This window comes from Vicugna pacos, chromosome 9 (genome assembly GCF_048564905.1).
Source record: "Vicugna pacos chromosome 9, VicPac4, whole genome shotgun sequence".
Lineage (NCBI taxonomy): Eukaryota > Metazoa > Chordata > Mammalia > Artiodactyla > Camelidae > Vicugna > Vicugna pacos.
The window spans coordinates 19,508,864-19,535,777 of NC_132995.1; the positions used below are offsets into that span (position 1 = coordinate 19,508,864).

General features: G+C 46.6%; 1 protein-coding gene across 1 annotated transcript in view; it reads right to left on the reverse strand.

Moving 5' to 3' along the window:
* Window positions 1–26,418, reverse strand: part of ZNF536 (zinc finger protein 536) — a 411,089-nt gene extending 384,671 nt beyond the window's left edge. The window contains exon 1 of the mRNA XM_072967281.1: window positions 26,405–26,418. The gene's annotated coding sequence lies outside the window, so the exon portion shown is untranslated. The remainder of the gene's footprint in view (window positions 1–26,404) is intronic.
* Window positions 26,419–26,914: the final 496 nt, after the last annotated feature.

A 26,914-nucleotide genomic window follows, 5' to 3' on the forward strand; every position in this document is an offset into this window, starting at 1 on the left:
CTTGTTCCTGTTCCATGCAAAATCACCGCCACCACCACCCTGCAAAAAATTAAATCAGATTCAAAAGGAGATCCTGAGTGGCTACAGGGTTCTTTCAGATCTACCCTCGGAAATATCAGAGGTTTCAAGTGATCTGCTTGTCTTTAAACAAATGACCAGAAACCTGTAGTATTTTTAATGGTGTGCTTATTCCAGGGTAATAATAATACGTGTAATATATGAGACTTATGTACTAAAGAACCCAGTAACACAGAAATCTACATTTGTAAACCACGCTTCTATTGAATGTGCCGATCTGTTGAGACGACCAAGGCCCCCGCTGATGAGGAGCAGTGCTAAATAACTCTGTAAATAACACATCTACTATGCTTTCCCTTCCTGCCCCAAAGGTATTTTCCACTGTGTGTTAAACGTAAGCTGCCAGAAAAAGCCCCAGAAATAGCGTGAGGAGCACTCCCCGCCTCGCCCCTCCCGGGAAGGTCAGCCTCAAGACCTGGCCGTATCACATTGTCCGCCAAGCTGGCTCTTCTTTCAGATTAGGAGGATGGAGCAGGTTTTGGTTTTAAAGCCCTTCGGTCACCAGAGTCACTGGAAGTGGCCTGGATGTGAGCTGGGTTTGCAGGTTGTGTGGCTGTCCCCGAAGGGGTCATCCCATTTGCAGCCACTGATGTTTCCATGGCCAACGACTTCTATTCAACCTGCCAAAATGGCCTAGCTCCTCATTCTCTGAGGGGACATTCATGGCCAAAATGGTGACCAGAGGGAGAGCCAACGCCTTGGGTTACTCTCACATGGTGCCCCTACAGCGTGGGGACTGGAGAGAAGACGGGGAAGGAGAGCAGGAGATCCGGGCCACACGGCAGCAGAAGTGGCCCTGGTGGCCACCTCAGCTCTGAGAGGGTCTGATAACGCTAGTGAGAACATCTCTCGCTCCACACGCTCCACCTCGACCAGGTCAAAGACAGCATTCTGGAAACATCATTCACCCAACTTCCGTTTTCTGAGCTCCAGAGCTTGAACAAAGGAGACACAAGCCCCAGCCTGACTCCCTGAGTGCAGGTGGCAGGTGGGTCTTCCCGGGAGCAGCATCAGCTGGATGACCATAAACTGGCCCCTACAGTGACCACCTCCCCTCCGAAGAGTGCCCGCATCTCCTGGGAGGCAGGCCAGCCACGGCATCACGGCCCGGGGTTTTCTCCAGCACCACGCTGTTTAGTTCTTCATTCTAAACACGGTCAACCTAAAGCTGGTCAGCTGCTAGCCACATGGTGGTAATGAGCCCAAGAGCCCGGAGTTCACAATTATTTCAGATCTACTCTCTTCCTGATCCTTCATTTTATCAGCAAAACATCCTCTTGGCAATGGGTATGAAGCTAAAACTTAAATGAAAAGAAATGCAAGGGAGAGCCCGCAGAAGGCATGGCGAATAAAAGGAAAATATTCAGACCTCAGCCTTGGCCTTGACCTTTTACTGTCTTTTAACATTAAACATTTGCCCCACCTTCGAAAAGATAAATGTGGCTTTTGATGACAGCCAATGTTATCTGAGGATTAAAATAGCCCTCTTGCAGCGCTCAACATTAAAGTCTTCCGCATTTGCAAAATTGCAAACAGATGCAACTCAAGTACCTGCAAATAATCTGCCAAGACCAATTTCAAAAGGGAGATTTCAAAATATGTGGAAGTCATTAGGACATGTATTATTTTTGCAATGAATAGGCGCCAGGAGTGTCTCAAGGAGCAGATGGGTGCTACTTTGTTTATAAAAGATCAACAGAATATTCGGCTGTAAATGAAGACATATAAGCTATATGAAACAATTATGGTAAAATGGCGAACATTTCAAAGCTAATTGTAATGGTCTTTTAAGATCTGAATTCCTCATTTCTTACTGCATGCTAAAATATCATTTTAGTTTTGGGTCTTGATTGATATAATTACCAAAATGACAGAAAATTAAAGTAAATGCTGTCAGTTTTACTGTTGTAAATGTTGTCACTTTATCACTTGTTTACAGTGGCACCAATACTGATAAATGAATATTTTTCAACATGAATAAAAAATGTGACCTCCGTCTCCCGGAAATCTTCAAAAAGGACAGCCCCAAATGTTAAGAACCCAAGCAGACAGAGTGAACCTCAAACCGCATTATAACAGAATCCCAAATAGCCTCTCTCTCTCACACATGCCCAGCTTCAGAGAGCTCCTGTTGCTAATAAAAATCTCCACGATATCACGGAGGAAAACCAGAGCCAGCGAACATTCGCCCTCGCCCGGGTCTCTGCATGTCTGTGTCACCGCCCAGGCAGGACTGAGTTAAGCCCCTCTTCTATTTTCCTGTTTTATATTGGTAATCATGTGAATTAGATAATTACTCATGGAAAATGTGATTAAACATACGTCGCTATTGCCAATACCGAATCACGAAGAAAGGGCATTTCTGCGAATTGCTTTTAACATAAATAGCAAACCGGGCTCGTAAAAAATGTCCAATTAAGCCAATACCTAATGATAGATGGGCTGATCCTATGACTTGCAAAGATGCAAATTGGATGCAGGAAAAATGAGGGATCGGAGAGACATCCTGGATCTCCATTTCCACACAAAAGACTCCTTTGCCCGGGATGCTTTCAAAATCTCACTAACTCCTGCAAAGTTGAGACTCCCTTTTCCTCTTCCCTGCAATTAACTTTCTGTGGGGCCTTCAGTTCCGTGTGCTGCGGGAATACTCTAGCCACATCTGTAAATGGAGACGTGGGAGAGGGAGAAACTTGGGCTAAAGACACAGGTCTGGAAGCAAAGGAGCAGCTTGCCCAAGAGAGAAACAGGCGAGCAGGGGCCGCGACCAGCTGGCCGACCTGCAGAGGCTCCCGGAGAGACCCTGCCCCCCCTCCCCAGCCCCGCGTCTCCCTCCCGCCAATCACCCCGAGCAAGGCGGCCCCGTGAAGGAGCATTTCCCTTCCTCCCTCTCCTGACTCGCCAGCACTGCTTTTCCGTAAATCTTTAAGCCGAGTGCACATATTCTCCCGTGACAGGGTCCATGCAGACGAGGATCTGCACCCTACAATCACTGATGAAATTTGTATTGACTCCAAAATCAAAAGTAATGAGAAGAAAATTGGTTCACAGCCTGACCCGACAGTTCCAGACTGCTGTATTGAAGTTGCAGAAAGACATTTTTTTATTGTCTCCAGATTTCAATTAACGACATTGAGCTACCCCATCCTCCCATTATTAGTTTGAACAGAAGATCAGATTTAAGAAGTTTCACTAAATTAATTATTGTAATAGTGTCTTGCATTTCTGGAAAACCTTCCTGTTTTGTAAAGGGGGAAGATTCCTTTTACACGTTGTGGGACACGTGGAGTCCTCCAAGCTGGATGCATCCACCCTAATTCGTGTTCTCAGGCTCCTGTGTGTCCTCCTGTGTGGAGATGCATGTGCGTGGAGGATATGCCAACTCTGGGCAGGGTCATGAGATCCTAGTCCGTCTCCACTGTCATTATGTCCCGGCAAATATCTCTTGTGAGGTTTTAGTGCCAGGATAGAATGTCTTATTCTCACCACCCCAGGCTCTTAAGCCATATGCTCCCAACAAATTAATAATAGTAACCCCACAATCACCCTGAAAGCCACAAAGGAGAGCTGTCTTCTTTTGAATGAAAAGAAAAAAAAAAAGAATATATCCACAGACACTATCATTGCCCCTATCTTGAGTAAAAATGCAAATTATGCCACACTGTGCTAAATTATTCCGGGATATTTCATAATGTGAATTAATACCCACTAGAGGCTAAGCTGAGATCATCAAACTCATTTCACATAAGACAACGAATTTAACCACCCGTGACTCAATGAGTGAGAAGTTAACATGCTATCTAGCAACACTAACCCCTCCGAGGTAGACTGTCTTTAAATAAAATAACCCATTTTAAAGACTTTTCCATCCAGGGCTAACTTTTCTCCGATCTCACCAGATGGCAGAGCGTTTAATGCTCAGGCTTTCAGTTTGCACGATGATGAAAATTATTTCTATGGAGATCAGGCTGCATCCAGTCACCATCTTCTACCAAGCCCAAGTAAAATCCTATTTCACTAAAGTGAAACCACAAAAACAAAAGCATTCCGATACTTCGCAAATTTCTGCACAGTTGGGTCACTGACTCCTTGTTAGCTAAAACAAATGTCACATTTTCAATCCGCATTTGAAGGTCCACATTCCAGAGGAGGTTTGAGTGATCTTTTTTTTTTTTTTCCCAAACACGAACAATCAAATTTAAGACAACGCTCCGGAAGAGAAGAGAAAAAAAAAAAGAAATCAAAGGATCTCTACCCCAACGCCAAATGTATCCCTAATGCACTTGAACAATAGGCGGGCTGTGTTCCTACCCTGGAATAACACCGTCCATATGAATCCTAGGAATTTAGTATATCTGACAGTTTCTCTCAACCACCCATAACATTCTTTCCTGTCTCATTGGAGCTGGCAAAGGAGAATTCTGTAATTGAGTGGTACAGAACATGTGCCCTCCTTGCTAGAAGATGACAGATGGATTATAAAAACTTCAAAGCGGAGCAGTTGGAGCACCAGGGGAGAGATAGTGGGTATTTGAACTCTCCGTCTTTACCCAGGAGACAATGGCACTCTGACATGGAGCATATATCAAGGAATGGTGTAACTAGATAGACATAATCTTTCTTTTCACTAAGTATTTAACATTCTGTTACGAACAAGTTTCAGCCCAGCTAAAGTGCAACTCATCTTCATGCTAATCGTCATAGTGCAATGGTGACGCGGCCCCCCCACCCCCTTTCCAATTGTGGTTATATCAGTCCTTTTGCAAACTGATTTGAAAAAAAAAAAAGAACAGGAACAGCTTCTGCTTTAGGAAGGAAAAACGTACAAATTAAGCATCGGGCTGGGATTAGCGTCTTTTCTGACTCACTAATCTGATGCGGCTTTTATTTGCAATACGTGTTCTCCTTCCCTGTGACTAAGGAAAGGCTCTCACATGGCTCCCGGAACACATGCCACCAATTACCCATCTCGAAGCGCAGCCGTGACTCACCTGAGCCCGGCTGAGGCTGTCGTGCTACCCCAATGTCCCCAGAAACCGAGCCTCCCGGGCCCCTCCCTCTAGCCCCGTGCCCAGCCAGGACACACAAGCACAGCCAACAGGCAGGGAAGTCACAGGCTCTGAATGACACGTTCACCTCTCGCTGGTTCATCCAGCCCCCCCCCCCATTTCAGCAGCAAAAAACAAATCAAAACAAGGCAGAAACACAATTCAGGAGCAATTTTTAGAATCCCAGCTCTGCCATGTAGCATGAGGGCAGGGGACTGGCTGCTGTCGATTCAGTCTCAGTGACAGATCGAGTCCCTGGGCCCAAAATACTGCCCCACACTGAAGCCCAAAGTGCAAAATGATTTGCGTTGATATGATGAATGATAAGCCCAAAAAAACCTTAAATTTTCTATGTCTCTTAAAATTTTGATAGAGACATAAAATGGCTTATAGAATTCTAATTATAGCAACAGACTTCAAAAAAATGTCTCAATGTCAGAGATTAGTGAATCAAAGGCACATTTTTTAAATCAATTCTTGCTTCTGAATATTAACAGTATTTATCATTCACACTGCCCTCTGGAAACACCAGCTAGGATCCCTCTCCACATTTGACGAGGAGGGTCTCCCTGCGGTTACGAGGCTGATGAAATGAGGGCCCCCGAGGGGCGAGGATTTGCCTCCGGGGCAAAAGTCCCAAATGGAGTGAGCACTGTGGGAGCAGCTTTAGGAACGGATGCCAAATCTCTCCGGCTCTCTATTGATCATCATCATCACCATCATCTCAAAATACTCTCCACCTTCTTTAAAGAACTACAAAATCAATGCAGTTAAAATTCAGTTACTTTCATGAGAATTGCAGCAACTTTTTAAAATAATTAGATATGCTCTAAATATTCCCATAGTTAAGAATCTTTCTCTTCTACTGAGCCTATATAGGTATAATTAAAAAAAAAATGCACAACTTTGGAAACTACTAAGCTAATTTATCAGGGAGCTGACCAAAAATCTACCCGTCTCGGGCTCCGTCCCACCTCCACGCCTTAGCCATGCCATTGTCCAGGCAAAGGCTCCCATTTTCTGGGTACCTTTACATTCGATTGTTGAGGCTTCCAGTTACAGGTGTCACAGACCTCATGGGTCATGTCTTTGCAAAGAAAAGAGAGGCATGTGCCTCTCAACCTTATTTCATCAAGAAAACACATTAATACGTCCCAACATCAATTTCCGTGGCCCTGAAGAAGGCTGTTGATGTGAAAGAGACAGAAGGGGCAAAGCCTCCTGGCCCCTGCGCACACACCCCGGCCTCTTCCACATCCCAGAGCCCCTTCCTTAGCTGCCTCTGGGCACTCAGGGCCCGGGGAGACTGGCAGTGTGGTCCATGGCCAAAGCCAGCCATGGCCACCAGAAATTTCAGTGAGCATTCCCTAGGGTGTTTTTAAAGGTGGAAGAATTTAACAATCGTTTTTTATCTCAAGGCCAAACCATCCCTTGAACAACCAGCAAATGTTAAGGAGACTTCTTTAAAGGGCCATGGGGACCGTACATCAGACACCTGTGTGTTCCTGCTCACACGCTGCTTTCTCAACGTTACAGGAAGAGTCAGTGTGCAGAAAGCCTGAACCTTTCTCTAAGACCATTTGCACCCACCATAACCATATGGGATTTGAGAGCCTGTCTTTTTTAAATTTTTTTTTATTGAAGTATAGTCATTTTACAATGTTACATCAATTTCTGGTGTACAGCATAATGTTCCAGTCATACATATACATACATATATTCATTTTCATATTTTTTCATTCTAGGTTACTACAAGATATTGACTATAGGTCACTGTGCTATACAGTAGAAACTTGCTGTTAATGTATTTTATATATAGTAGTAGGTATCTGCAAATCTCGAATTCCCAGTTTATCCCCTCCCAGCCCCTTCCCCTCACTGGTAACTGTAAGTTTGTTTTCTATGTCTGTGCGTCTGTCTTGTTTTCTGTTTGTCTTCTACGTCTGTGTGTCTGTGAGGGCTTGTCTTGAGTTCTACTATGAACCATCATTTCATAATTGTCCAGTTAACGAAAAAAAAAAATCCTGGGTGATTTAAATTGCATCAGAAATATTTTCTGGTTGGCCTCCAGCCATGCAGATATATAGAATTATGCCCACCCCTAATCCCTGACACCCAAGGTTCCCCAGAGAGGACCCCGTGATCAGGCAGCCCAGGCTCCCCACTGACAAGGTATTGCTGACTTGGGAGAAAATCAGGGGATGGACAGACCCTTAATGCTCATCAAGAGAGGCCATGAACTAAACCCCTGGGTGACATGACGGACAGATCACCTGCGCCTTGAAGACTCCCGCTGAAATGCAGAGACAATAACAAAAAAAATTAAGCCGTGCTTTTAAGTATTTGACACTTGATACCTGCCCCCCTACAAAAAAAAAACAGGACATCAAAACATTCATGGTTGGAAAAATCAAAACTAACTCTGTCCTTCCATTTACTATATGTTCTAGTGCCTTTTTGAAAAGCACGGGGAAGGGTGTAGAGAAGAGAGAAAACATCGTCGTTTCGGCTTCCAGGGAACCAAGTGGCCTTAACTGGCCCTGTGTCACGCATTGCTCTCACTCTCAGACTCCATAGCTCGAAGACTTCTCTAAGCAGAAGCAGTGCTCCTCTCTTAGTGCCCAGAACAGGCAAAGCCCTGCTCTGTTCTCTGGCCAAATCAATCAGCTCCACCAGCCACTTTCCCAAGACCCTTGCAGAACCGACTTCCAGCAAAGGGCAGACAACGCTCCTTAACAAAATATATGAAAGCTCTTCAGAGACAGATGCCAGAGAGACATGCCTGAACACCCCGAGATCGCACCAGCTCCTCGCGGCTCAGTGCCCCAAGAGCTCAGCCTGAATGTGTCACAACAATGTGACAAACCTTTAAATCACCACTAATGTATATGTTCTCTGCAGATGAAACACAGACCTCAGCATCACCGAGAGGGGACAGGGGTAGGGTCTTTGAAGGAAGCCTGCGCAAGAAAGCCCTTTTTAAAAGTGCATTTTCATCTTCCTTTTTTACAGTGATCTTCTGCCATGGTGGAATGTAAACACCACAGGAATAGACAGAATCGTGAATTAAGGATTTGGACGCCTTGCTTTAGAAGTAATCTTCAAAGAATGCACATCCCAAACATCAGAGTCGCACAACAAGGCTCCAAGCTGCTTGTGACTGCCTGGAAAACGGCACAGGTCACACCTATTATTACCAGTTGGGTCCTGAATTGCTTTTAAAAATCAATAGAAAACATGTTCTTACATCTCGTCTACTTGGCAAGAGGGCAGATTCAGAAAGTGCTTGTCTTTGCCCGGAGAGGAAGCCGTTTAAAGGATGTCCCCTGAAACGCTCCCCACAGTGGGCACGAAGAAGGTTTTGCGTGATCACTCTGCTGGCTGCTTCCCCAGGAAAAGGCACTGCAGACTGGTGGCTTCGTGAACTGTTCACCTGGCCTCCACCTAGCCTCCACCCGGCCTTCTCCCTCCTCTCTCTAAGGAGGCAGAGGGCAGCTAGGGCTGTTCTCCAGGGCACCCAGCAGCGCCCGCTCTGCTCCTTTGACCAAATCTGAGCAATCACTGTCATGAAATATACAGCACAGCGGGAAAGAGAGATTCTGTGGGCAGGGACAGGGTATATCCAGCAGGATGCAGCCACTTGCTCTGAGCGTGGGTTTTGGTAAGTCACCTGCCCTCTGAGCCCAAAGTTCCTTGTCTGGAAAAATCAGACAATGACCCTACCTCACAGGACGGCTGAAGATTCAGCAAGAAAACACATGTGAAGTGACCCGTAAAGCATGCCGCAGTGGAGCAATACAGCCTCCTTCCCCTTTTTCCCGCCCCCAACCCCATCTCTAGCGTTGGTATTAGCATTTGTGGCTGGAACACAACATTCACTTCCAACCATTTGAGGGCACGGTGCTAGGCACTGAATCAGTGTTTGTTGAAGACTTAAAGGGAGAGGGTATTTGATCCACACAGCTCATTTCCTTTGGGAAAATTCAGGCAAGGGCATCCCCCAAACCCAAAGGCAAAACCCATGAAGTAAGCTGAATGTGCTTCTGTGAGCGCAGGACCCAGAGCATCCTTTAAGATCGAATCTGTGTGAAAAGCACAAAAGTCAAATGCTGAACGATACATTAATTATGCACGACCAAAGATCTGGGAGAGGTTAAACCCACATTTGGCAGCAAATTGAGTTCTTTTATTTGATATGAAATCGGCACGCGGTGATGATTTGTCCCTTCCTGCTTAATGTCACCAAACTTCTGGAGAGGAGTGCTAAAAAGACAAAAGGACTGGACATCCGTTTACAGCAGGGGCTTCCTTGTTAAAGGGTGAAATCTAACAGGCATCAGAAATAATGGCTTCTCAGAACCACCGCTGGCCAAGGTCAAAAGTCAAATGCACCTGGAGCAGTATTAATAACATCTTGTCCCACTTGCTCAATTAGGGAGTTACGAGGAGTATTTCTAACTCATGTGGAATTAGCAGTTTATATGATGAAAGGTTAGAAGTCTCTTTCCAGGCTTACTGCAGCTAGACCTTTCAAGAGCATCTCCCCGGTTTCACCATAGAGAAATGGGAAGATTTATCAGCCATCCAAGCTTTGTAGGGTTTGTGTTTTGTTGTTGTTGTTTGTTTTGTTTTGTTTGAGGCTGCACGGTCCTAAAATCACAAATGAGCCTGATGATCAATTGTGGTAACTCCCTTGTCATCTTCTACTGTTTCCGATCTGGTTTGAATTCACACACAAAGATTCAGCCACCACACTATATGTGGCTCTTGCGTGAATAGGCCAGGTCATTTTTGCACAGTTTTGATGTGTGGGGCACCAGAAAAAAAGTCTCAGTGGGTTGATGTCAAATAAAGGATTTGGGGGGCTTCTATTGCCCAGAGTGGAGCTTTCATCCACTCAGTGGATGCCATCACCTGCCCTGCAAAGTGGCAGGTTCTCAGGAGGATAAGCATCTGGAATTACTTCTGTGATGGTGGCCAGGAACACTCTCTTATTTTGCAAAATGTTGCCAAATCAGGACAATCTGGAGAAAACCAAGTAGGCAATAAACAAGGTTTGCTAATGCTTCACCACTTCTCCGAGTTCATTTCACAAACTATCGCAGCAAAACTGGAAAGGGCCACCTGGACCAGCTGGGGTCCACGGACAACAATGTGTCATCTACAGAACCGGACCCTCAGGGGTGGGGCCCAAGAAACAGGAAAGCTGAACAAATCTCCCAAACCATTCCTTTGTCTGCCAAAGTTTGCAAGCACCTTTCTCATTTTACAGATAGGGAAACAGATCCAGCTGGGGTCATAAGTTGCCTAAGTGACTAACAGACCCAGATTTGTGCCTCCATCCTGCATTTGACTCTGAATTGTATACGGGCTGCCATGAGAGCACAGAGTGGTGCCCATGCATACATATTTTATTTGCATGCACACAATCAAAGAGCTAAAACACAGCAGCTGAACAGGAAGCTGGAGACTGGGAGACCTTGGGGAAGAGAGGCTGGGAGGCAGACATGAGTACGTTCATGCCAGGCTCCACCTAGCCCTCTGCTGGGAGGCAGGACGCCCCTCCTTAATCAAAGGCAAATAACAGCAGGTCATCACCACGAAGCACAACACCAAGGGATTTCCTATTTCACCTGATCACGGAACCCATTCACAATAAGAGCTTCACTCCCCAAAAAGTTTTAGCTTTGAGTAATAGTGATTTCAATCCTCCCTTGTAGAGTCTTACATCTTTATTTTTAAAAAATAATTAGCAGACTTTTTAAATCACTGAATTGAAAAAGAAAAAAAAACCAACCAACTAGATAGCAAATAGTTTTTAGTCCAAGAGGTATATAAAATCACTCACTGGGAAATCATTCTAAATCATTCCAAAAGACTCATGCTCCTAATTCTTTATTAAGATTTCACTACTTTCCTCTCCAATCCCCAACCCCTCCCGCAGGTGCCAGACACCCTGCAGGGTGGGGGAGAGTTAGTGGCTGGCAAAGCACTGACACTCTAAGAGAAGAAAAGGAAAATCCTGTCCTCAGGAAACTTGCAGTCCAGTAGCGGAGAAAAGATGTGCGTGGGAAGAAAATATTTCTATTCAGCACAGAGTAAACAAATAACATGAGTCAAAGGAAGAAATTTTATACCACGAAGAATTCTGTGGGACAGTCAGGTGAAAATGGAGACCTGTGGGAAGGTCGTTCCCAGATTCATCCCCACCTCTTATTTTGGGGGGGATTCCTCAGTTGCTGTTGACTCGTGGGGAGGAGGGAGATGCGCATCTCCCACCCTTTCAGAAAGGAGATTCTGCAAGTTGCACGGGCAGCACAAAGCACCCCAAGATGGCAGTCACTTGGGCAACAGGATGTGACATAGGTTTAAAGTCCTCTCTCCCCTTCTGCAATCACGCTCTGTGATTCGAGTGTCTTGTTGAAGCCAGTGGGTGGCTCCACCTCACTCATCAGTCAGATGAGCGCCTCACCAATCAGGGAGTCAAAATGGCATCTCCTCCAGGCCCCACGGCTCCTCTGCCCAGGGACCCCCATCAAGTGCTGCCAAAGACGAGAACGCAGAGCCGCTAACGACTCCGTCCGTGTTAATCAGGGCCCCACGCAGCTGGCTCTCAGCAGCGATAGAGACCCCGACGGGAACTCTCCGTGCCCAACGTACTGATGTCAAGGGAGAGGCCGCTGTGGCGGAGATGCGTGGCCAACCTCGGACAAGGTGGCACAGGCAGAGGGAATGGCTTGAGAGAAGAGGCCTCCGAGGCCACGACACAGGCCAGAAGACACCCTCGACTGAGCAGCGCCCCCCAGAGGGGAGAGACTTGGCAATAACACTAACATATTTTCCATCTAGCAACACCCAGCCTTCTGAGTCCTGATCACAGCAACCTCTTGGTCATTAGCAGGAAGTCGCAGCTGCAGCCTCCATCTCTAACAAGGAACAAAGGGCACATCATGGGATGACACGACGTTGTTCCCAAAGGTCAAGGATAAACTCCCAAATACATAGTTTTCTTTAGGAAAATAGCATTCTGGCAAAAAATATGTATTAATTGGCTGCCATCAGAAGCCACTGTTCTAGGTGCTGGAAGCAGTCATCAGGAGACCTCAGGGGCCCTGGCCTCAGGGAGTCTGGTTCTAGTGGAAGGATGCGAACAGAACTTGTACTAACCGTCAATGAAATCAATAAAGAAAAATCCTGTGAAGAAGATAAAAGGTGGGGGAGAGGTATAGCTCAGTGGAAGAGCACATGCTTAGCATGCATGAGATCCTGGGTTCAATCCCCAGTACCTCCATTAAAAAAATTTAAGATGAAATGGAGAAGATTAAATATTAAAAAAAGAAGAAGAAGAAAAAGAAAGAAAAGAAAACGGGACAATGAGCTGGGAGGGGACCAGGGTAGGGCAGAGGAAGAGGAAGGCCAGGAAAAGCCTCTCTGAAGAGGTGGCCTTTGGTGAGACCTGAGTTGTAAGAGAAGAGGCCAGTGAAGGGGCCAGCCGAGAGGGTCCCAGGCAGAGGATACAGCCCTGCCAATGGCCTCGCGTGGGATCAGGCCTGGCGAGCCCAAGGAACCAAGAGAGGGCCAGTGGGGTGGGAGCCTGGCGGATGAGGGGGAGCAGGGCGGGAGATCCGACCTCAAGGTCCCAGGTTAGACCACGGGGACCCCACCCGTCAACTCCAACTTGTCAAAATCTTCCTCGAACGGATTTTTGCCTCCTAGCCAGCACGGTGGCCTCAATTCCAGCGCCAGCCTGTTCTAAATCTTTCTAATATTCTCTATTGGCATTTCCCAAAAGGAAAGAAACAACTGTCTCTTCAAAAAAACATAAACCTCCGGGCAGCCCCAAGGCCAGACGGGCACGGCCCTCTTTACAGCCACTCAGGTGGGTCCTATCTCTGCCTCCTTTCCTGGGCCAGGTGCTGGTCAAGGTGTTAGTTAGCAAGACCACCCCTGGAGGGAGAAGCCTACAGAGGACACCAAAGCTTAAGGGGCAAAGAGCAAAGAGAGCTCCCCTGTGATGCAGCAGGCTGGAAGCCTTTGTCCAAAGAGGAGAGGTGAGGCAGTTGTGGGCAGACATCTGAGTTTTGAAAATTCTTCTGTAATTACGGCTCTAGTCAAGAAAATGCACATGAGTTCACAGGATGATAAATATTAGCATGCTTCTCCAAGTTCAAGTGAGTTGTCAATAAGACAATTAAAGCAGCATCAATAATATGCACTGTATGTTATTATCTGCTATTCTAAATCCCTGGCTTTTGTGATCTCTGGAAAACAAAGGAGGACAGGCAGCAGTGAGACAAATACTTTTCTGCACAAGTGAGAGATGTAATTCCGCATTAATGTAAGAGCACAGGACCTGGGGTAGGGGGGGGCGGGGGGATGGCGCCTTCTTACATACTGTCTGAAGAACACAGGGTGATGAAGAATGCGCCAGGTAGAAAGGACCACGACAATGGAGAATTAGCAATCCTGTGTCTAAGGCGGATCAATCACTTATATCACGTGGTCCCAGTCAATAGGAGCCTGAATAAGTACTAGCATTGACCTTAATCAACTGACAATCGGTACTCGGAAATCAGAAACTCTAGTCTTCTACAAGAAGAGGAAGCTAAGTGAAACTTTGGGTGAAATTAATGAACATGAATGAGCATGGCCCTTAAAAGTGTGTGTGCGTGTGGAAAATAAAACAGGGCAATGATATATACTTACATGCATATACATATATATACACATATATATGTACATTCATGCACAGATATGCACACATATTTTCATTTATATGAAAAACTATATAGGATGTTGCTGAACTGGAATTTGCAATGAACCATCTCTTGAATGCCAATTACATGGCAAAACTTTTTCATTGTTCCCTAAGACAAAAACTTACACAATGCCATCGCTATACATCTGCAGAATCAAAAATCTATCTTCCTCCAAAAATAACTTGCAAGGCATTAAATGCACTGGAATGAAAGTAGGCATTAAAACTACTATTTGTTGGCACTTTGTGACTTAAGATTAAAGACAGAAGTTTTCTCCAAATTAATGAGCCAGATATAACAGACCAATGTCAAAATATTGATTTTATTTTATTCTACCTATTGTTGGCACTCTTCTATTAGTTGGAGAAAAATATAATTTTTTCATTAGCATTCTCACTTGTTATTGTTACATTATTTGCTATTTATTATGGAAAAGAAATCTTGTGTCACTTTTCAAGATGAATATAGAACAATCACATGGAAAGTCATGACAGAGACCAAAATAAAACACCAAATGCTTCCCAGACAATTTTTACTATGGGCTGAAATATTTCTTAAGAGGCAAAGAGAGGACTGTTGGTTCAAATTTCATAAAATGTATATATAAATTTAGATCTATATTTACATACATAGCTAAAATATTCCAACTAAAGCTTAGAAATTAAAATGATTATGTTCATGCAGCTATAGCTTACTTTATAATAATCCAACTGGTGAGTGGACAATAGCCAACATATCTTCACAGAGTTGAACAGATGAAAAAGGGGAATACCGCTTACCAAGGTCAGTTCCTTTATTCTAAATAATTATTTTTTATAGTGCCCTTAAATGTTTTCTTTCCTCTTAATTCATCACAGATTTTTGCTAAGGAAGGGGAATATTTAAGCAACTTTTCTGGAAGTGTAATAAAAGTCATGCATTTGTTTCCATAATTTTTCTTTTGAGTCATTTACATTTTAATATTTTACATCGAAGTTACAATGATGTGAAATACGATATCTATGCAGGATGATTCGGAATGTTTACTGTTATTTAATGAAATTTACCTAACCATTTAAAACCAAATGATGAGGAAAAAAAAGTTCAGCATCCAAAGAGCCAGGACATACTTCATTTTGCACTAGAAAATTAAACTAAATTAAATGTAAAAGTTACTACTGTAATCATGTAAGCAATAAATCAAAAGGGCCAGGCATGTAAATGTGTACTTTCAAGTTCTACATCAGAAAGTCCTCTTTAGACTTACAGGTGACATAAACAAGTACCTAGTTTTCCCACGCTGTCCCTTTCCTAAAAGGGGAAGGGGTTCATGACCCCCAGAAAGAGCTGGGAGGTGAGAACTTTCTCCAGATCCCAAGACATCTGAATCAAGTACAAATTCAAGGTGTCCCCGGGGAGGCAGAGGCCCCGTGGTGGCATTGTCCCTCATCACCCCAGCACTTTGCACACTGCCTGACAAGGACACACACTTGGAAGGGACAGAGAGAAGTGTGTACCCACAGTGGCCATGTCTAGGAAAGAAAGGAGAACTTTGAGATGCTGATGCAAAATTCAAACTTTACAGCCTCCCTCCTCTGAGGCTGCATGAAGTATAAGCCAGTCTAACCAAACCAAGTACAACAGGTTGGTGTAGTCAGGGGACAACCCCTAGAGTTGGGGCGGGGGCAGGGGCAGAGGGGAGCCAAGCATCACAGAAGCATGTGTGAATCTCAACAGGACCTAGAATGTAAGCGAGCTTTATCATTTTTGCCTAACTTTCTAACTAACTTTCTATTCTAACTTCTCTACATGCCTGGTGCAAAGTGGATGTTCAGTGGATAGTTGTAGAATGAATGAATAATATAGGAAGAAGAACAGATGGAGGGCAGGGAGGAAGGGCCACTTGGAAGAAAGATACTGATTTTGGATGGCAGAGAAGGTCACAAGCAGCCAGTGGATACCCTCCAACAGAAGTGCCCCTCAGAGGGCTGTGCTCACAGCTGACTGAGGGAGCAGGCCCAGCTGGAAGATGTCTCCTTCCCCATACAAAGAAAGAAGACTGCACTGTTCTTTGGGGAGCAGTGCACGTCCAGCTCCAGCCACCCTAGCCTTCTTTCTTCTCCTCAAACCATCAAGATCCTTCTAACCACAGGGCCTTTGCACATGCTATTTCAGCTGCCTAGAAATTTTCCTTCCCTTCGTTTAATTGGCTCCTGCTCACCTTTAGTCCTACAAGAACATCACTAATCACCTCTTGAAGAGGGACTTCCCCACAGCCCTCTGTCCCCTTCCTTCAGAGTCGTCATGGTCACAGTGGAAATGATAAGTATCATGCCTCTCTTGTGACTCTCTCTAGGGCAGCAGGAACCATGGATGTGGGGTCCACTGCTGTGTCCCCTCACACCCAGCACAGTGAGTACCTGCAGGATGGACAAATCTGAGCGAAGGAAGTGCAGAGCATGGCGACGCTGCCCAAAGTGGTGTGACGAGAGGAGTGCGACAGGAAAGCAGCTGCTCCATCGCACACAACTTGACCTGAAGAAGTGACATGGTTTGTGAGGCTCAGAAGTCAAGGGGCTCAGAAGTCCGAGGGGCACTTCAGCCCACCTGTCCCGGGCACAAGTCCACGCAGAGGGAGCCCAGCTATCCCACCTACCAGCTGTGACCTTGAGCAAGTCACACCATGTCCATGTGCCTCCTTTTCTCCATCAAAAGGCACAGCATGTTCTAAGGATTAAATAAAATGATATCTTGCATTTTAAAGCCCAAACCCACCTATGTAATAAGCACTCAATAAATACTAGAGGTTTATTTACAGGACCTGATCTTGGCTTTAAATTTCCTGTAGGAAGATGGGATCCTGTTTCTCAATATGACATCACTAGGGTACTCTCCAAGGATGGCTGGCATGTGCTTTTTGTCATAGAGCTGGGACTCCCTCCAGTGAGAAAAAGCCACCCCACAATTCCACCCTTTCCCCAGTAGGAAAAAGTAAAGGAGTTACGTTTGACTCCCCAACTCTCCTCTCTCTCGGGTGACTCATCTTGAATGCAGTGGCCACAAATTCAACTCATTAATTTTTTACTTCATGCTCAAGCATTTGTCTCCCTTGAAATCAGTGTGTGAGCATATGCAAGTATGCAAATTAGGTGAGCATCTGATATACATACATGTGTGTATGTGTGTGTGTCTGTTTATGTGTGTGTGTTAAATCTGGAACCTGGAACCCAGGAAATCATCCTCACCATCTTCACTTGAGCTTTTGCCTTGATATAACAGCCCCAAAGAGATTCTACTCCCGTTCACACCACCAATCTGCCTAGGACACAGCATACATTTAATACGTATTTTTTCAAAGATAGATTGAATGAATGACGGCAGTGCCTCCTGGGAGCCTTTGGCTTCGATCCAGGGCAAAGATAAAAAGCAGGGCCCATAATGTTCCCATCAAGATTCCCACAACCAGTGTGGGGTGAGTGTGGTGTGGGTGTGTGTGGCCTGGAAACAGAGCGCTAACATTTGATGGATTGCAATGAGAATGTTTGTTTAGTGAAGACCCAAACCTACCCCCACCCTGTATCCTTCCATGAACTCAGCTGACCCTTTAAAATGCATCTTCTGAAACATATAGGAAATCAATCAGCTGATACTTATTGATCCCCAGGTAAATAACTCCAAAGACCAGCCAGGAAAACAAAGGAGGAATGACACTTCACTAGGCTCTGCAAATGAGTGATGGCTATACTTCTTGGTGGGGTTTTTCATTCCTAAAATATTTAACAAAATATATAGAACCAGTAATAATACTAGTTGGCCATTTGTTGAATAGCTAGTCTCTGGACTCACTAATTAATCATGTTCTCTTTTAATCCTGATGACTCAATTAGGGAGGAAAAATTATTCCAATTCCACTGATAAGAAAACTGAGGCTTAAAGACAGAAATGCCCTGCTCACAAACAGCTTGTAAGTGGTGGAGCTGGGTGTCGAGCCTGGTCCCAACCGACTGGTCCTGAGCTCTCTATCACTGTGTTAGGCTGCCTAAAAACAAAACCCAAAAAAATGCTTCTAGCTCTTTCTCATTTACAAACTTGATGTTTCCAGCTCAATGAAATAAGCATCTTAATCATGGAATGAGGGAGGAAACACCCCTGAAAATTAAATAATGCAAAAAAACTAACTTATAGATATTGACATATCAAGCAAAGCATGCACTATGTAACTGCTGCAAAAAAATTTAATTAGCAAATAAAATGCACACCGAGAATTCCCCCTCAGACACTCGTTCTGGAGCAAAGATACAGGGAGTAGAAAGGTTCACAAAGTTTCCTTGTGTTAATCTAAGGGTTAACAGTTGGCTGATGCTAGCGATTAATGAAAGGAGGGGCCCTGGCTCCCCAGGGCAGCAACGATTCAATTCGCCTGCCTTTGAGAAGAAGACGGACAAGCACATATATCTGCACATTTAAGTACAAATTATCATATTAGAATTATGCATGGAATTCTGCTCAGCCCTGACTCCTAGAGAAACAACTGCTCCATCCCTAGCCTCCCCAGGCCACCCAGCCCCTTCACAACAGCCTCCACAGGAGGCCAGCCTCTAGCAGAAGTGAGTCAAAGAGACAGATTCTAACTCGAAAGTCTGTCCCGAGGAATGAAGCAGCTGGAAACCACTCCTTCTTCAGATCAATGAGCAAATTATTTTAGTGAAGGTGGTATTTGGAGATCACACACAAAAATTACACGATTTTTATCTGAGCAATATTATCATGCAAAGGGAGAAAAAAGTTTGCTGAACAGCAGACCCCCGTAGTCCCCAAGATCCACACATGGGCCTGGTGTTTTTCACCTGAGCAGCCAGGCTCCTAAGTCAGGCAGAGCCGGCAGTGCCTGGAAAAAAAAAAAAAAAAAAAACCATCTCATACGGATCGAGCTCCTGTCAACCTTTAGAGACAGGAGGGAAAATGTGAGGATCAAGTTGCTGGTATGACTGAGATAAAAGGGCAGGATGTCAAAATGCAGCCAGTTCTTCAGGGAGGCTTTGAAAATGGTACGTACTCTAATATCTGCAATATATGACTTGACCTCACCAGACAGCCATCGCTAAAGAATAAACATGCCAACAGGCACAGCATGAACATTCCACCCCCACCCCGCCACACACACACACGACAGGCATATCACCACTCCTTGCATCACAGAAGCACTGTCACGGGAAATGCCAATCAGATGACCAGATCTTGGATGAGCCCATCATTTGTCACGCACTTAGAAAGCCACTGTGTCTTCCTTGGGGTGGCAGCAGTTATTAAAGGGGAAAGTGCCACCTTACAGCCTTAATCAATATATTTTTAGATGATGCAAATGCTCATGTCATCTTGTCTGTATTTCTTCTGCCTCCAAAATATGCTAGATGAGAATTTCAAACGGGACTGAAATTCCGATGGCCCCCCACCACCAAACTTCAACAAAAGCTTTTTCAGCATACTTTCAGAATTCTTGGGCAAAGGGTGCGACAGCTGAAAAGGAGGAAATGGGGGGTGGAGGGGGGGAGGAATCAAACAAAACAAAACAAAAAACACACAGAAAATAGATATTAAGTTGTCAAATCAATGATCTTAGAAAAGAATTGCAGACAGGGTGTCTGGTGTTCTGCTTAAGAAATGGTGCATCCAAAATCCACAACAGCTCCTGGTAGGGCTGGGCTTCCGATGGCTCAGAGCTCGAGTCCAGAGTGGCCAGGAGGACTCGGGGAGACCCTGTGGCCGCACGGACCAGCGCGGAGGCGGCCCTCCAACCATCAGGGAGGTTTCGGCTGCGCAGATTAAATCCTTTCAAGTCGGCATGTGGCCGCTTTTCTCCCTCCCCACATTCCCACACTGCACTTTTCCACCTTTTGAACTCTTCTTGGGCTATTGGAGCAGGATTGCCACCCACCAGCGCTGACCCTCTTTTGGGTGGAAACGTTTGTGAGTAAAGTTTCTCAGATGCTGCAGGAATCCTGCCCTGAGTTTAATTGCCAGAACCAGCCATGTTTCATCAGTGAGATGCTCTCTGCTCGGGTGCAGAGTTAAGGCTGCTGAAATAGCCACTCGGCATCAACAGATTACAACCCCCAGACTGGGAGCCCTGGCCCAGGCAGCAAAATAATTAAAGCACTTTAGCTGTAATTTTGACAAGATTCCCCACCCCCTTCAGTAGGGCTTCATAGAAATGACAGCCTTTCGGTAATAATTTGGAAGGCTTTGCCTGACTTGAGTTTAACAGATTTCAGCAGAGAATTTCAAATTTTTTTAAAAGAACAAAAAACTGTTTGTGTCACTTTTTTCTCTAGCCAATAAGGAACAAGTGTTTCCAGATATTTCTAAAGATAAAATTAAACAATCAAGCTATTCCAAGAGATTGAATTCCATATATAATATCTACATGGTCTGTGATTTGCTTGCTTCTCCATAGTTGATACAGTTTAGCTGATACCGTTTCCAAATATTTTCTCCCTGTTGAAAACAAATTTACAATAATGCATATGTCCTCCAAGTAGCAAGTTCTGGTTTATATGTTTAACTTCCGTGTGAAGGGCGAGTTAATAGGACAGGAAGGGATGATTGTGTTCCCAGTCCTCTCTGAGCACTGCATGGGGAGGCGGTGGGGTGGGGAGGGTGGGGGTGCGGGCAGAGTCAGCACTGTGAGCTCCCAGGCCAGTGAGGCTGGCTTCCAGTCCTGGCTCTGCCCGGCTGGAGCTGGTGGCTGCAACAAGTTGTCGCACCCCTCAGTGTGCCCACTGGAAAAACTGCGCCAAGGGATGTCTTTCGCTGTGTTGTTATAAGGACTACACGAGACCACGCATCCAAGGAACAGAAGGCAGGGCCTGGCCGGAGGCAAGCGCCCCACAGCAGCCACTGTGGGTGTTGAGGTTCTGGGCAGAGGGACCCCCAGACCCTGCCTCCTCAGGTGCTTGGAAACTGCAGGCATGAATGTTCATCGAGAGTCCTACGATCTAGCCCTTCCATGAACCCATCCAAATCTACAGGGATTATTTTGGAACCTTAGATGTGCAAGTGACAGCATCCATACAATGAAGGCGGCACAGGCATTTCTATGATTAATCTCAATTTTAGGGAGTCTACAGGTTGGCTTGTACAACCTATGTAGGGCTACTTCCTTCTGTCTACGTGTACGTGTGAGTGTGTATTTGATAACAAAACCACAAAAGGCTAAAAAATCGTGAAGGGGGCTGATGGTCCCAAATGGATGGAGAGGGGGAGGTATGGAATGAAGCCGTGGGGAGCTGGCTGACCAGCCTCCAGGCTGAAGAACCAGGAGCCAGGAAGACAGGCAAGAGACAAGCCCACCTGAATAATCAAAGCCCAGCTAAACACAGCTCAGGCAATCAAGGCTGTAATGCCTTGATAGAAAACTTGCAGGTTAATGTCAGTTCAAGCCTACGGTGATCATTTTTCCTGTGTCAAAATGGCAATTCATTTCCTCATTGTAAAGCTACAGAGTAAGAATAGGTAGGTGGAGAAGAAGGACCCTACAAACTAATCTTCCTTCCGGCATCTCTTAATGCCTCGGAAGCATCTAGATGGCCTTTGCCACCACCCACCTGGAGGCCCATGTCCCTCAAAGAGGGCTTGCTCTGGCTGCCCGGGACCTTCTCTACCTGGTGTCAGGAGGCTGTGGATGAACTTCTTGGGTCAAGGATGGAACCTCAGGGGTCTCGCCGTGAGTGTGCCCCCAGGAAGGGCAGCTGGCCGTGGGTCACGGGAGGTGCTCGGCAGCACGAGGGGCATTGAGCGTGACAATTCCAGAGGCAGTCTGGGTAGGTTCTACCTGGACCCTCCACCCTCCTCTCTCAGTGCTGAGGTTCCCTTCTTGAAATCTGGGACAAATATAAGACCTACTCATAGAGGGGTTGTAAGGATTATGAGTCGAACACTTGGAACCCATGCCTGCCACATCGTAAGTGCACAAAAATAAACCACAGTCATCATCCTGCCAGCAGGATGCTTGGCCTCAACTCGGAGCCTAAGAGCTGTTGCTTGCTACTTCTTGCTTTGCATGTCACAGTCAGGGGGCCCAGAAACACAGCTCTCACTGGCGGGGCCATTGTCAGGGTGTAACTGACATAAAACCAGTCAGCCTTGAGCACCACACCTCCTCTCCAGACCCCCTTCCCCCAGGTATCCCTCCACTACGGAAGTCCTCCCCCCTCTCAGACCCCATCGGTCTGCCCTCACTGGGTGCAGGCCCTGGTGTCTCAGGGCACTGGGGTACGTCTGTCTCCCCACCAGCCTGTGCACTCTCCAGGGGCCAGACCTCCCTGTGCCCCTTGAGACGCTGGGGCAAGGCCTGGCACATGGACTGTGGGGAATAAGCCGAATTCCCCTCCAGGAGATGGAGGGAAATGTCTAGAGGCATGACTGTCATGCCGCAGGGGTGCTACCGGCATGTAGTAGGTAGAGGTCTGGGACGCTGCTAAACATCATTATAACACACAGGACAGACCCTCCAACAAGTGGGAAGCATGCCCAGTGTCACAGCTGAGGAACCGAGCTGGCCTAGAGAAACAATGTCCAGCCTAGTCTGGCAAGTTCCACCAAAGGCCTCACCTGAATCTTGTCTCTCAGGGCAGACAGCCCTGCCTCCACCACACTCAGGGGCTGTGAAAAGCCCAGTGCTCAATGCCCTCTGTAGTAGCCAAAACCCCAATGTAAGAGAAACCAAAGACCTACAGTGCTTTTTTTTTTTTTAAAGTGAATGGTGTAGGGGCGGCATCTTCAAGTAGCCAACAGAGCTGGCCTAAAACCACCTCTGATCTCTGCACAGTGAAGCCCCCGTGGCAGACGGTCAACAGAAGCCTGCCGGTGGCACAAACTGCACAAGAAGTCCCCACTCCCACCCCAGGCACTGCTGGTGCCCAAGCCAGGTGGCTTGCTGGGTGGCCCAACTTCCTGAGGTGGCTTCCATCCACACCTGCCTTCAAACGGCGGGGGGGGAGGATTATATATATATAATATATATACACACACACACACACACACACACACACATACACACACACACATATATATATATAAAATCTAGGAAAGGTGGTCTGCATTCTGTTGGGTCCATCTTCTGAGCAGCTATGTGTCCCCCCACCCACACACACTTTGTGATTCCTTCAGCTATTTTAGCCCTGACCCCTCCACTGTGCACATGCACTTACAAACTCACAAACCCACCCTGGGTGGTGCAACTGTGGGTGAACAGGAAATCATCTCTTAACAGGTGCTTCTTAGCAGGAACACCCTCCCCAGCACATGCACATACATACACTCACATGCACAAGGGCCATATACTCACACTCACACACACACACACACACCAGCTTCACCACAACCTAGATGCTGGTGGGCCACTCCCTGGTTTAGCTTGGTATGACTGCACACGTGATTTCCTAGCTTAGCTTGGCACTCAGTGCCACCAAAGGTGGCCCACACAGTCCAGACCTTGGAAATCAACCCTCTCCTTGACAAAAGGCCCAACAAGTCCCAACCAGGTACCACACAACCAGGTGAGACACAGAGTGAGCCCCATCAGTCAGACCTTCCACCCCTACCTTGCCCTGCGATTGCTCCTTCTGCCCCCTACCCTCCCCGCCAAGTCTCTCTGCCGTCCTGCCATGGCACATCCTGGAGGGGACACGTCCTGGAGGGGATATGCCGATGTACACGGCAGGCATGGTTTCACCGAGAAAGCTCCTCAGCTCACAAGCCCTACTAGCAGAGGTGAGTCTCTCCCATGTCAGTGAACTGGCATCTTGATTTGAGACTCCAAAATCCAGCCTTCACAGCCTGGGACATGGCATCAGGCCACCTGACAACCAGCATCCTTCCAGCCCAAATCTGTCTCAGCAGAGCTGAGCTGAGCACCCTCACCTGCTCTAGGTCCTGGCAGAGGGGTTGTGGGGGACTTCTGGCCTCAGCACGGACAAAAGTTGACCTGCAAAAAGCTCACTTCTGTTTTTAAACCTTGCGTCAAGTCTCACTTTAAATAATGCTGAGAACAAAATGCAAGCTGATATTTCAGCTTACTTAAAAGGCTTATTAAAAACACTAAATCCAAAGACGTTAAAAAGCTATAATTGTCCTCATTCAAACTGGAAAAATAAATCTATTTGCTTTCTTCTTTTATGATCCTCTTCTAAAAAAAAAAGTAAGTTCATCTATATTCTCATGAGCATCATTGCTGTCTTTTTTCCCCCTCCATTCAAGGCACTTTAAAAACACCTGTGCCATTCACAGCCAACTTTTGAGCAAAAGACAACCATGTTTGGGGAAAGCTGTTTAACTCTGATTTCCTTATGCCAGAGATAAGCCTGTCTTGCTCAAAAAGTGAGAGGGAGTTCGGAGTTCATTTGAATGGGCTTGTGGATTTTATAGGTCTGATCTGATTGAAATTTCTTCAGTTACTTAAGGCAGAGTAGACAACCTAACCCGTCAGCTTTTTGGGGCTCAGTAGGCAGTGATTCCATATCTCAGCACTGCCTTCAGCACCTAATGGGCAACTGTGGTTAGCAGAGCTGCGCGTCCTGGCCACCTCCCTGTCCTTTCCCATAATGGGGGTTATTGGCCTCCGGCCTGGACCAGAGCAGCATGACTGCCGTCCCCCATCCTGCCCGAAGTCTTCCGTGAAGACAGCCCCAGCGAGCAGTTAACTTGCTGAGTTGTGAGGATCTCAAGCCTGCTCAGAAGTTAAGCACTCCAGGCACAGAACAAGATGGGTTTTCAGAGCAGTGGTCCAAGAGAATGCAAATGTACTGAAAGCGCTTTCTCCAGGTTTTCCGTAATTACCATTTATGTCTCCAGGAACTGTTTCCCGAACCCAGTTTAGGGTGAAAGCATTTTAGAGACTTTCTCTGCAGATGACATATGAGGTACTAACCTTTTTTCATATGCCCAGATGTTAAGTTCATTTTCATCACATTTATGCAAATTTCATTTGAACAGTAAATCAAAAGAAATCTTAAATCATCGTACACTATTTAAAAATCCACACTAAATCCGGTGTACTTGCAGTGATATTAACATAAAGTCACAGTTAAAGGACTGAAGGTAGGAAGCAGATGTCACAATCCCTTCTTCCATGCAATGGCCCCAGAGAGACCCGGGGTCCCATCCATCCGTCAGATCCAAATGTCTCTGCCTGGTCACAACTGGCTTCAGGTTTTACCAGCTTAAGGGTATTCTGTAAATTGAAGCCTTCTAAAAGTTTTCCAAACTTTGGGAAGACAGGGGTCCCTCAGTCCAGGGGCCCGTCATCCATGTTAGAGTCTGGACTGAAGCACTATAAAGTTCAAAGGCAGGGGCCCAGTAGTATAAGACTTCTGGCAGGTCGCTCCCTCCTCAGTGGGGGGAAAAGTTAATTCCTAGGGCTCTTCGGGCCTGCATTTGTCAAAGCGCTGGACGTCAGTGCTATCATTACCAAGCAAATCAGCCAGGCGGTTAATGGTGGAATCAGGAGACATTTGCACTCTGCTATCAGAATGACATCATAACTAAAGCAGTCTTCAGCCAGAAGCCCTAGGCTCTCCCTGAGCAGAGGCCAGAGGGCTGCCTGCTGCCCCCCTGCGACTCCCCAGGCCAAAGCTGAGTCCCCTGCCCCTTCCAGTCAGGGTGGTGGGCCCTGTCCCCAGCAAGTTCCCTAACAAACAAGAACTAGGGTTACAGTTTTCTCCCAAGCAAATCGACTTTTCCCCCAGGTTCTGAACACTGTAAATAATAATAATAATACATTATTCTGTATTTTTTAATAAAATTTGAGATACAAGAAAATCATTTCCCTGGACCTGCAAGGGCTGGTATTTTATGAATGCAGCTATAGAATATGGCTATTTTGGCTATAAAATTTATGGCATTTCCAACAGAATTGTCAATCTCTCGGTGACCCTGTCTTTAGCAGAGAAACCCTGCACTCTCCATCGAGCACTAGAAATAAATGATGCTGGAGAAATGTGGAGGGGGACCTAAGGGAGAAGCCCTTCCTGCTCTAGTTGTGCCTGCTTTTCTTTCTTTTTAAAGCACAGCTGATCACACACACGCACACAAACACACACACACAGCCAGAGACACAAACCTTAGAATAATGGGGGAGGCATTTGGCGACGAGCTGCATTCGCGGCGCTGCGCGACAAGCAGCCGACCCGGCTCGCTCGCTCGCTCGCTCGCTCGCAGCTCTGCCCTCCACGGCGGCGGGGACCAACTACCCGCCCGAACCTGAGATGCCCAACTGCACCGCGCCCCAAAGATCGCCTCCCGAGGCTCGCCACAGGTACACGCGTGGCCCAAACACCTCACCTGGCCCAAGAACTCGGGAGACAGAGAAAAAAAAGTTGTGCGAGCTGCCAGCCGGGAGCCCCGGAGCCCGCGGCTGCAGTCCTCCCGCCAGCAAGCAGCCCTCCGCCGAGGACCGCCCATCAGCGCGCGGCGCCCAGGCACCTCTCTCGCCTGCTTTGCGCGCTAACCTCCGGCGCGCCGAGGCCACCGCAGGGCACTTACTTGGCACTCGCTTTTGAGCGTGCAGGTCGTCGCAGTTTTCACTTGGGTTTTCAAACTAGTTTCAGGGAGGGAGAATGAGGAAAAAAAAAAAAGGAAGAAAAAAAGAAAGATCCAATTATGCTAATGGGCTCCGGACTGGGAGGCGCGCGTCGGGTCTGACGCCGCTACTGTACGAGTTCTCGGAGCAGCCCCAGGCCGGGCAGATTTATGGGGGCGCGTCACGGCTACGCCAGGTCCCGCCGCCGGAGCATCTCGAAGTTAATTAAAGCGGTAATGTCCACTTTCCCGGCGACCCTCCGTGCGCGGGTTTACTGTTTCACCAGCCAACCCGACCCGGGCGGGGGCGGGGGCGCTCTCCCCGCGCCTCTCTTCCTTCCCTCTTCTTGTTCCCCCTCTTTTTCCTCTTTCTTTTCCCCCCTCCTTTCCTCTCTTTCGTCTCTTTAAGTCGCCTGCCTTCCACTCAGTGAACAATGAACAAAGATGTGAGTGATGGGAAAAGATCGCCCCCTC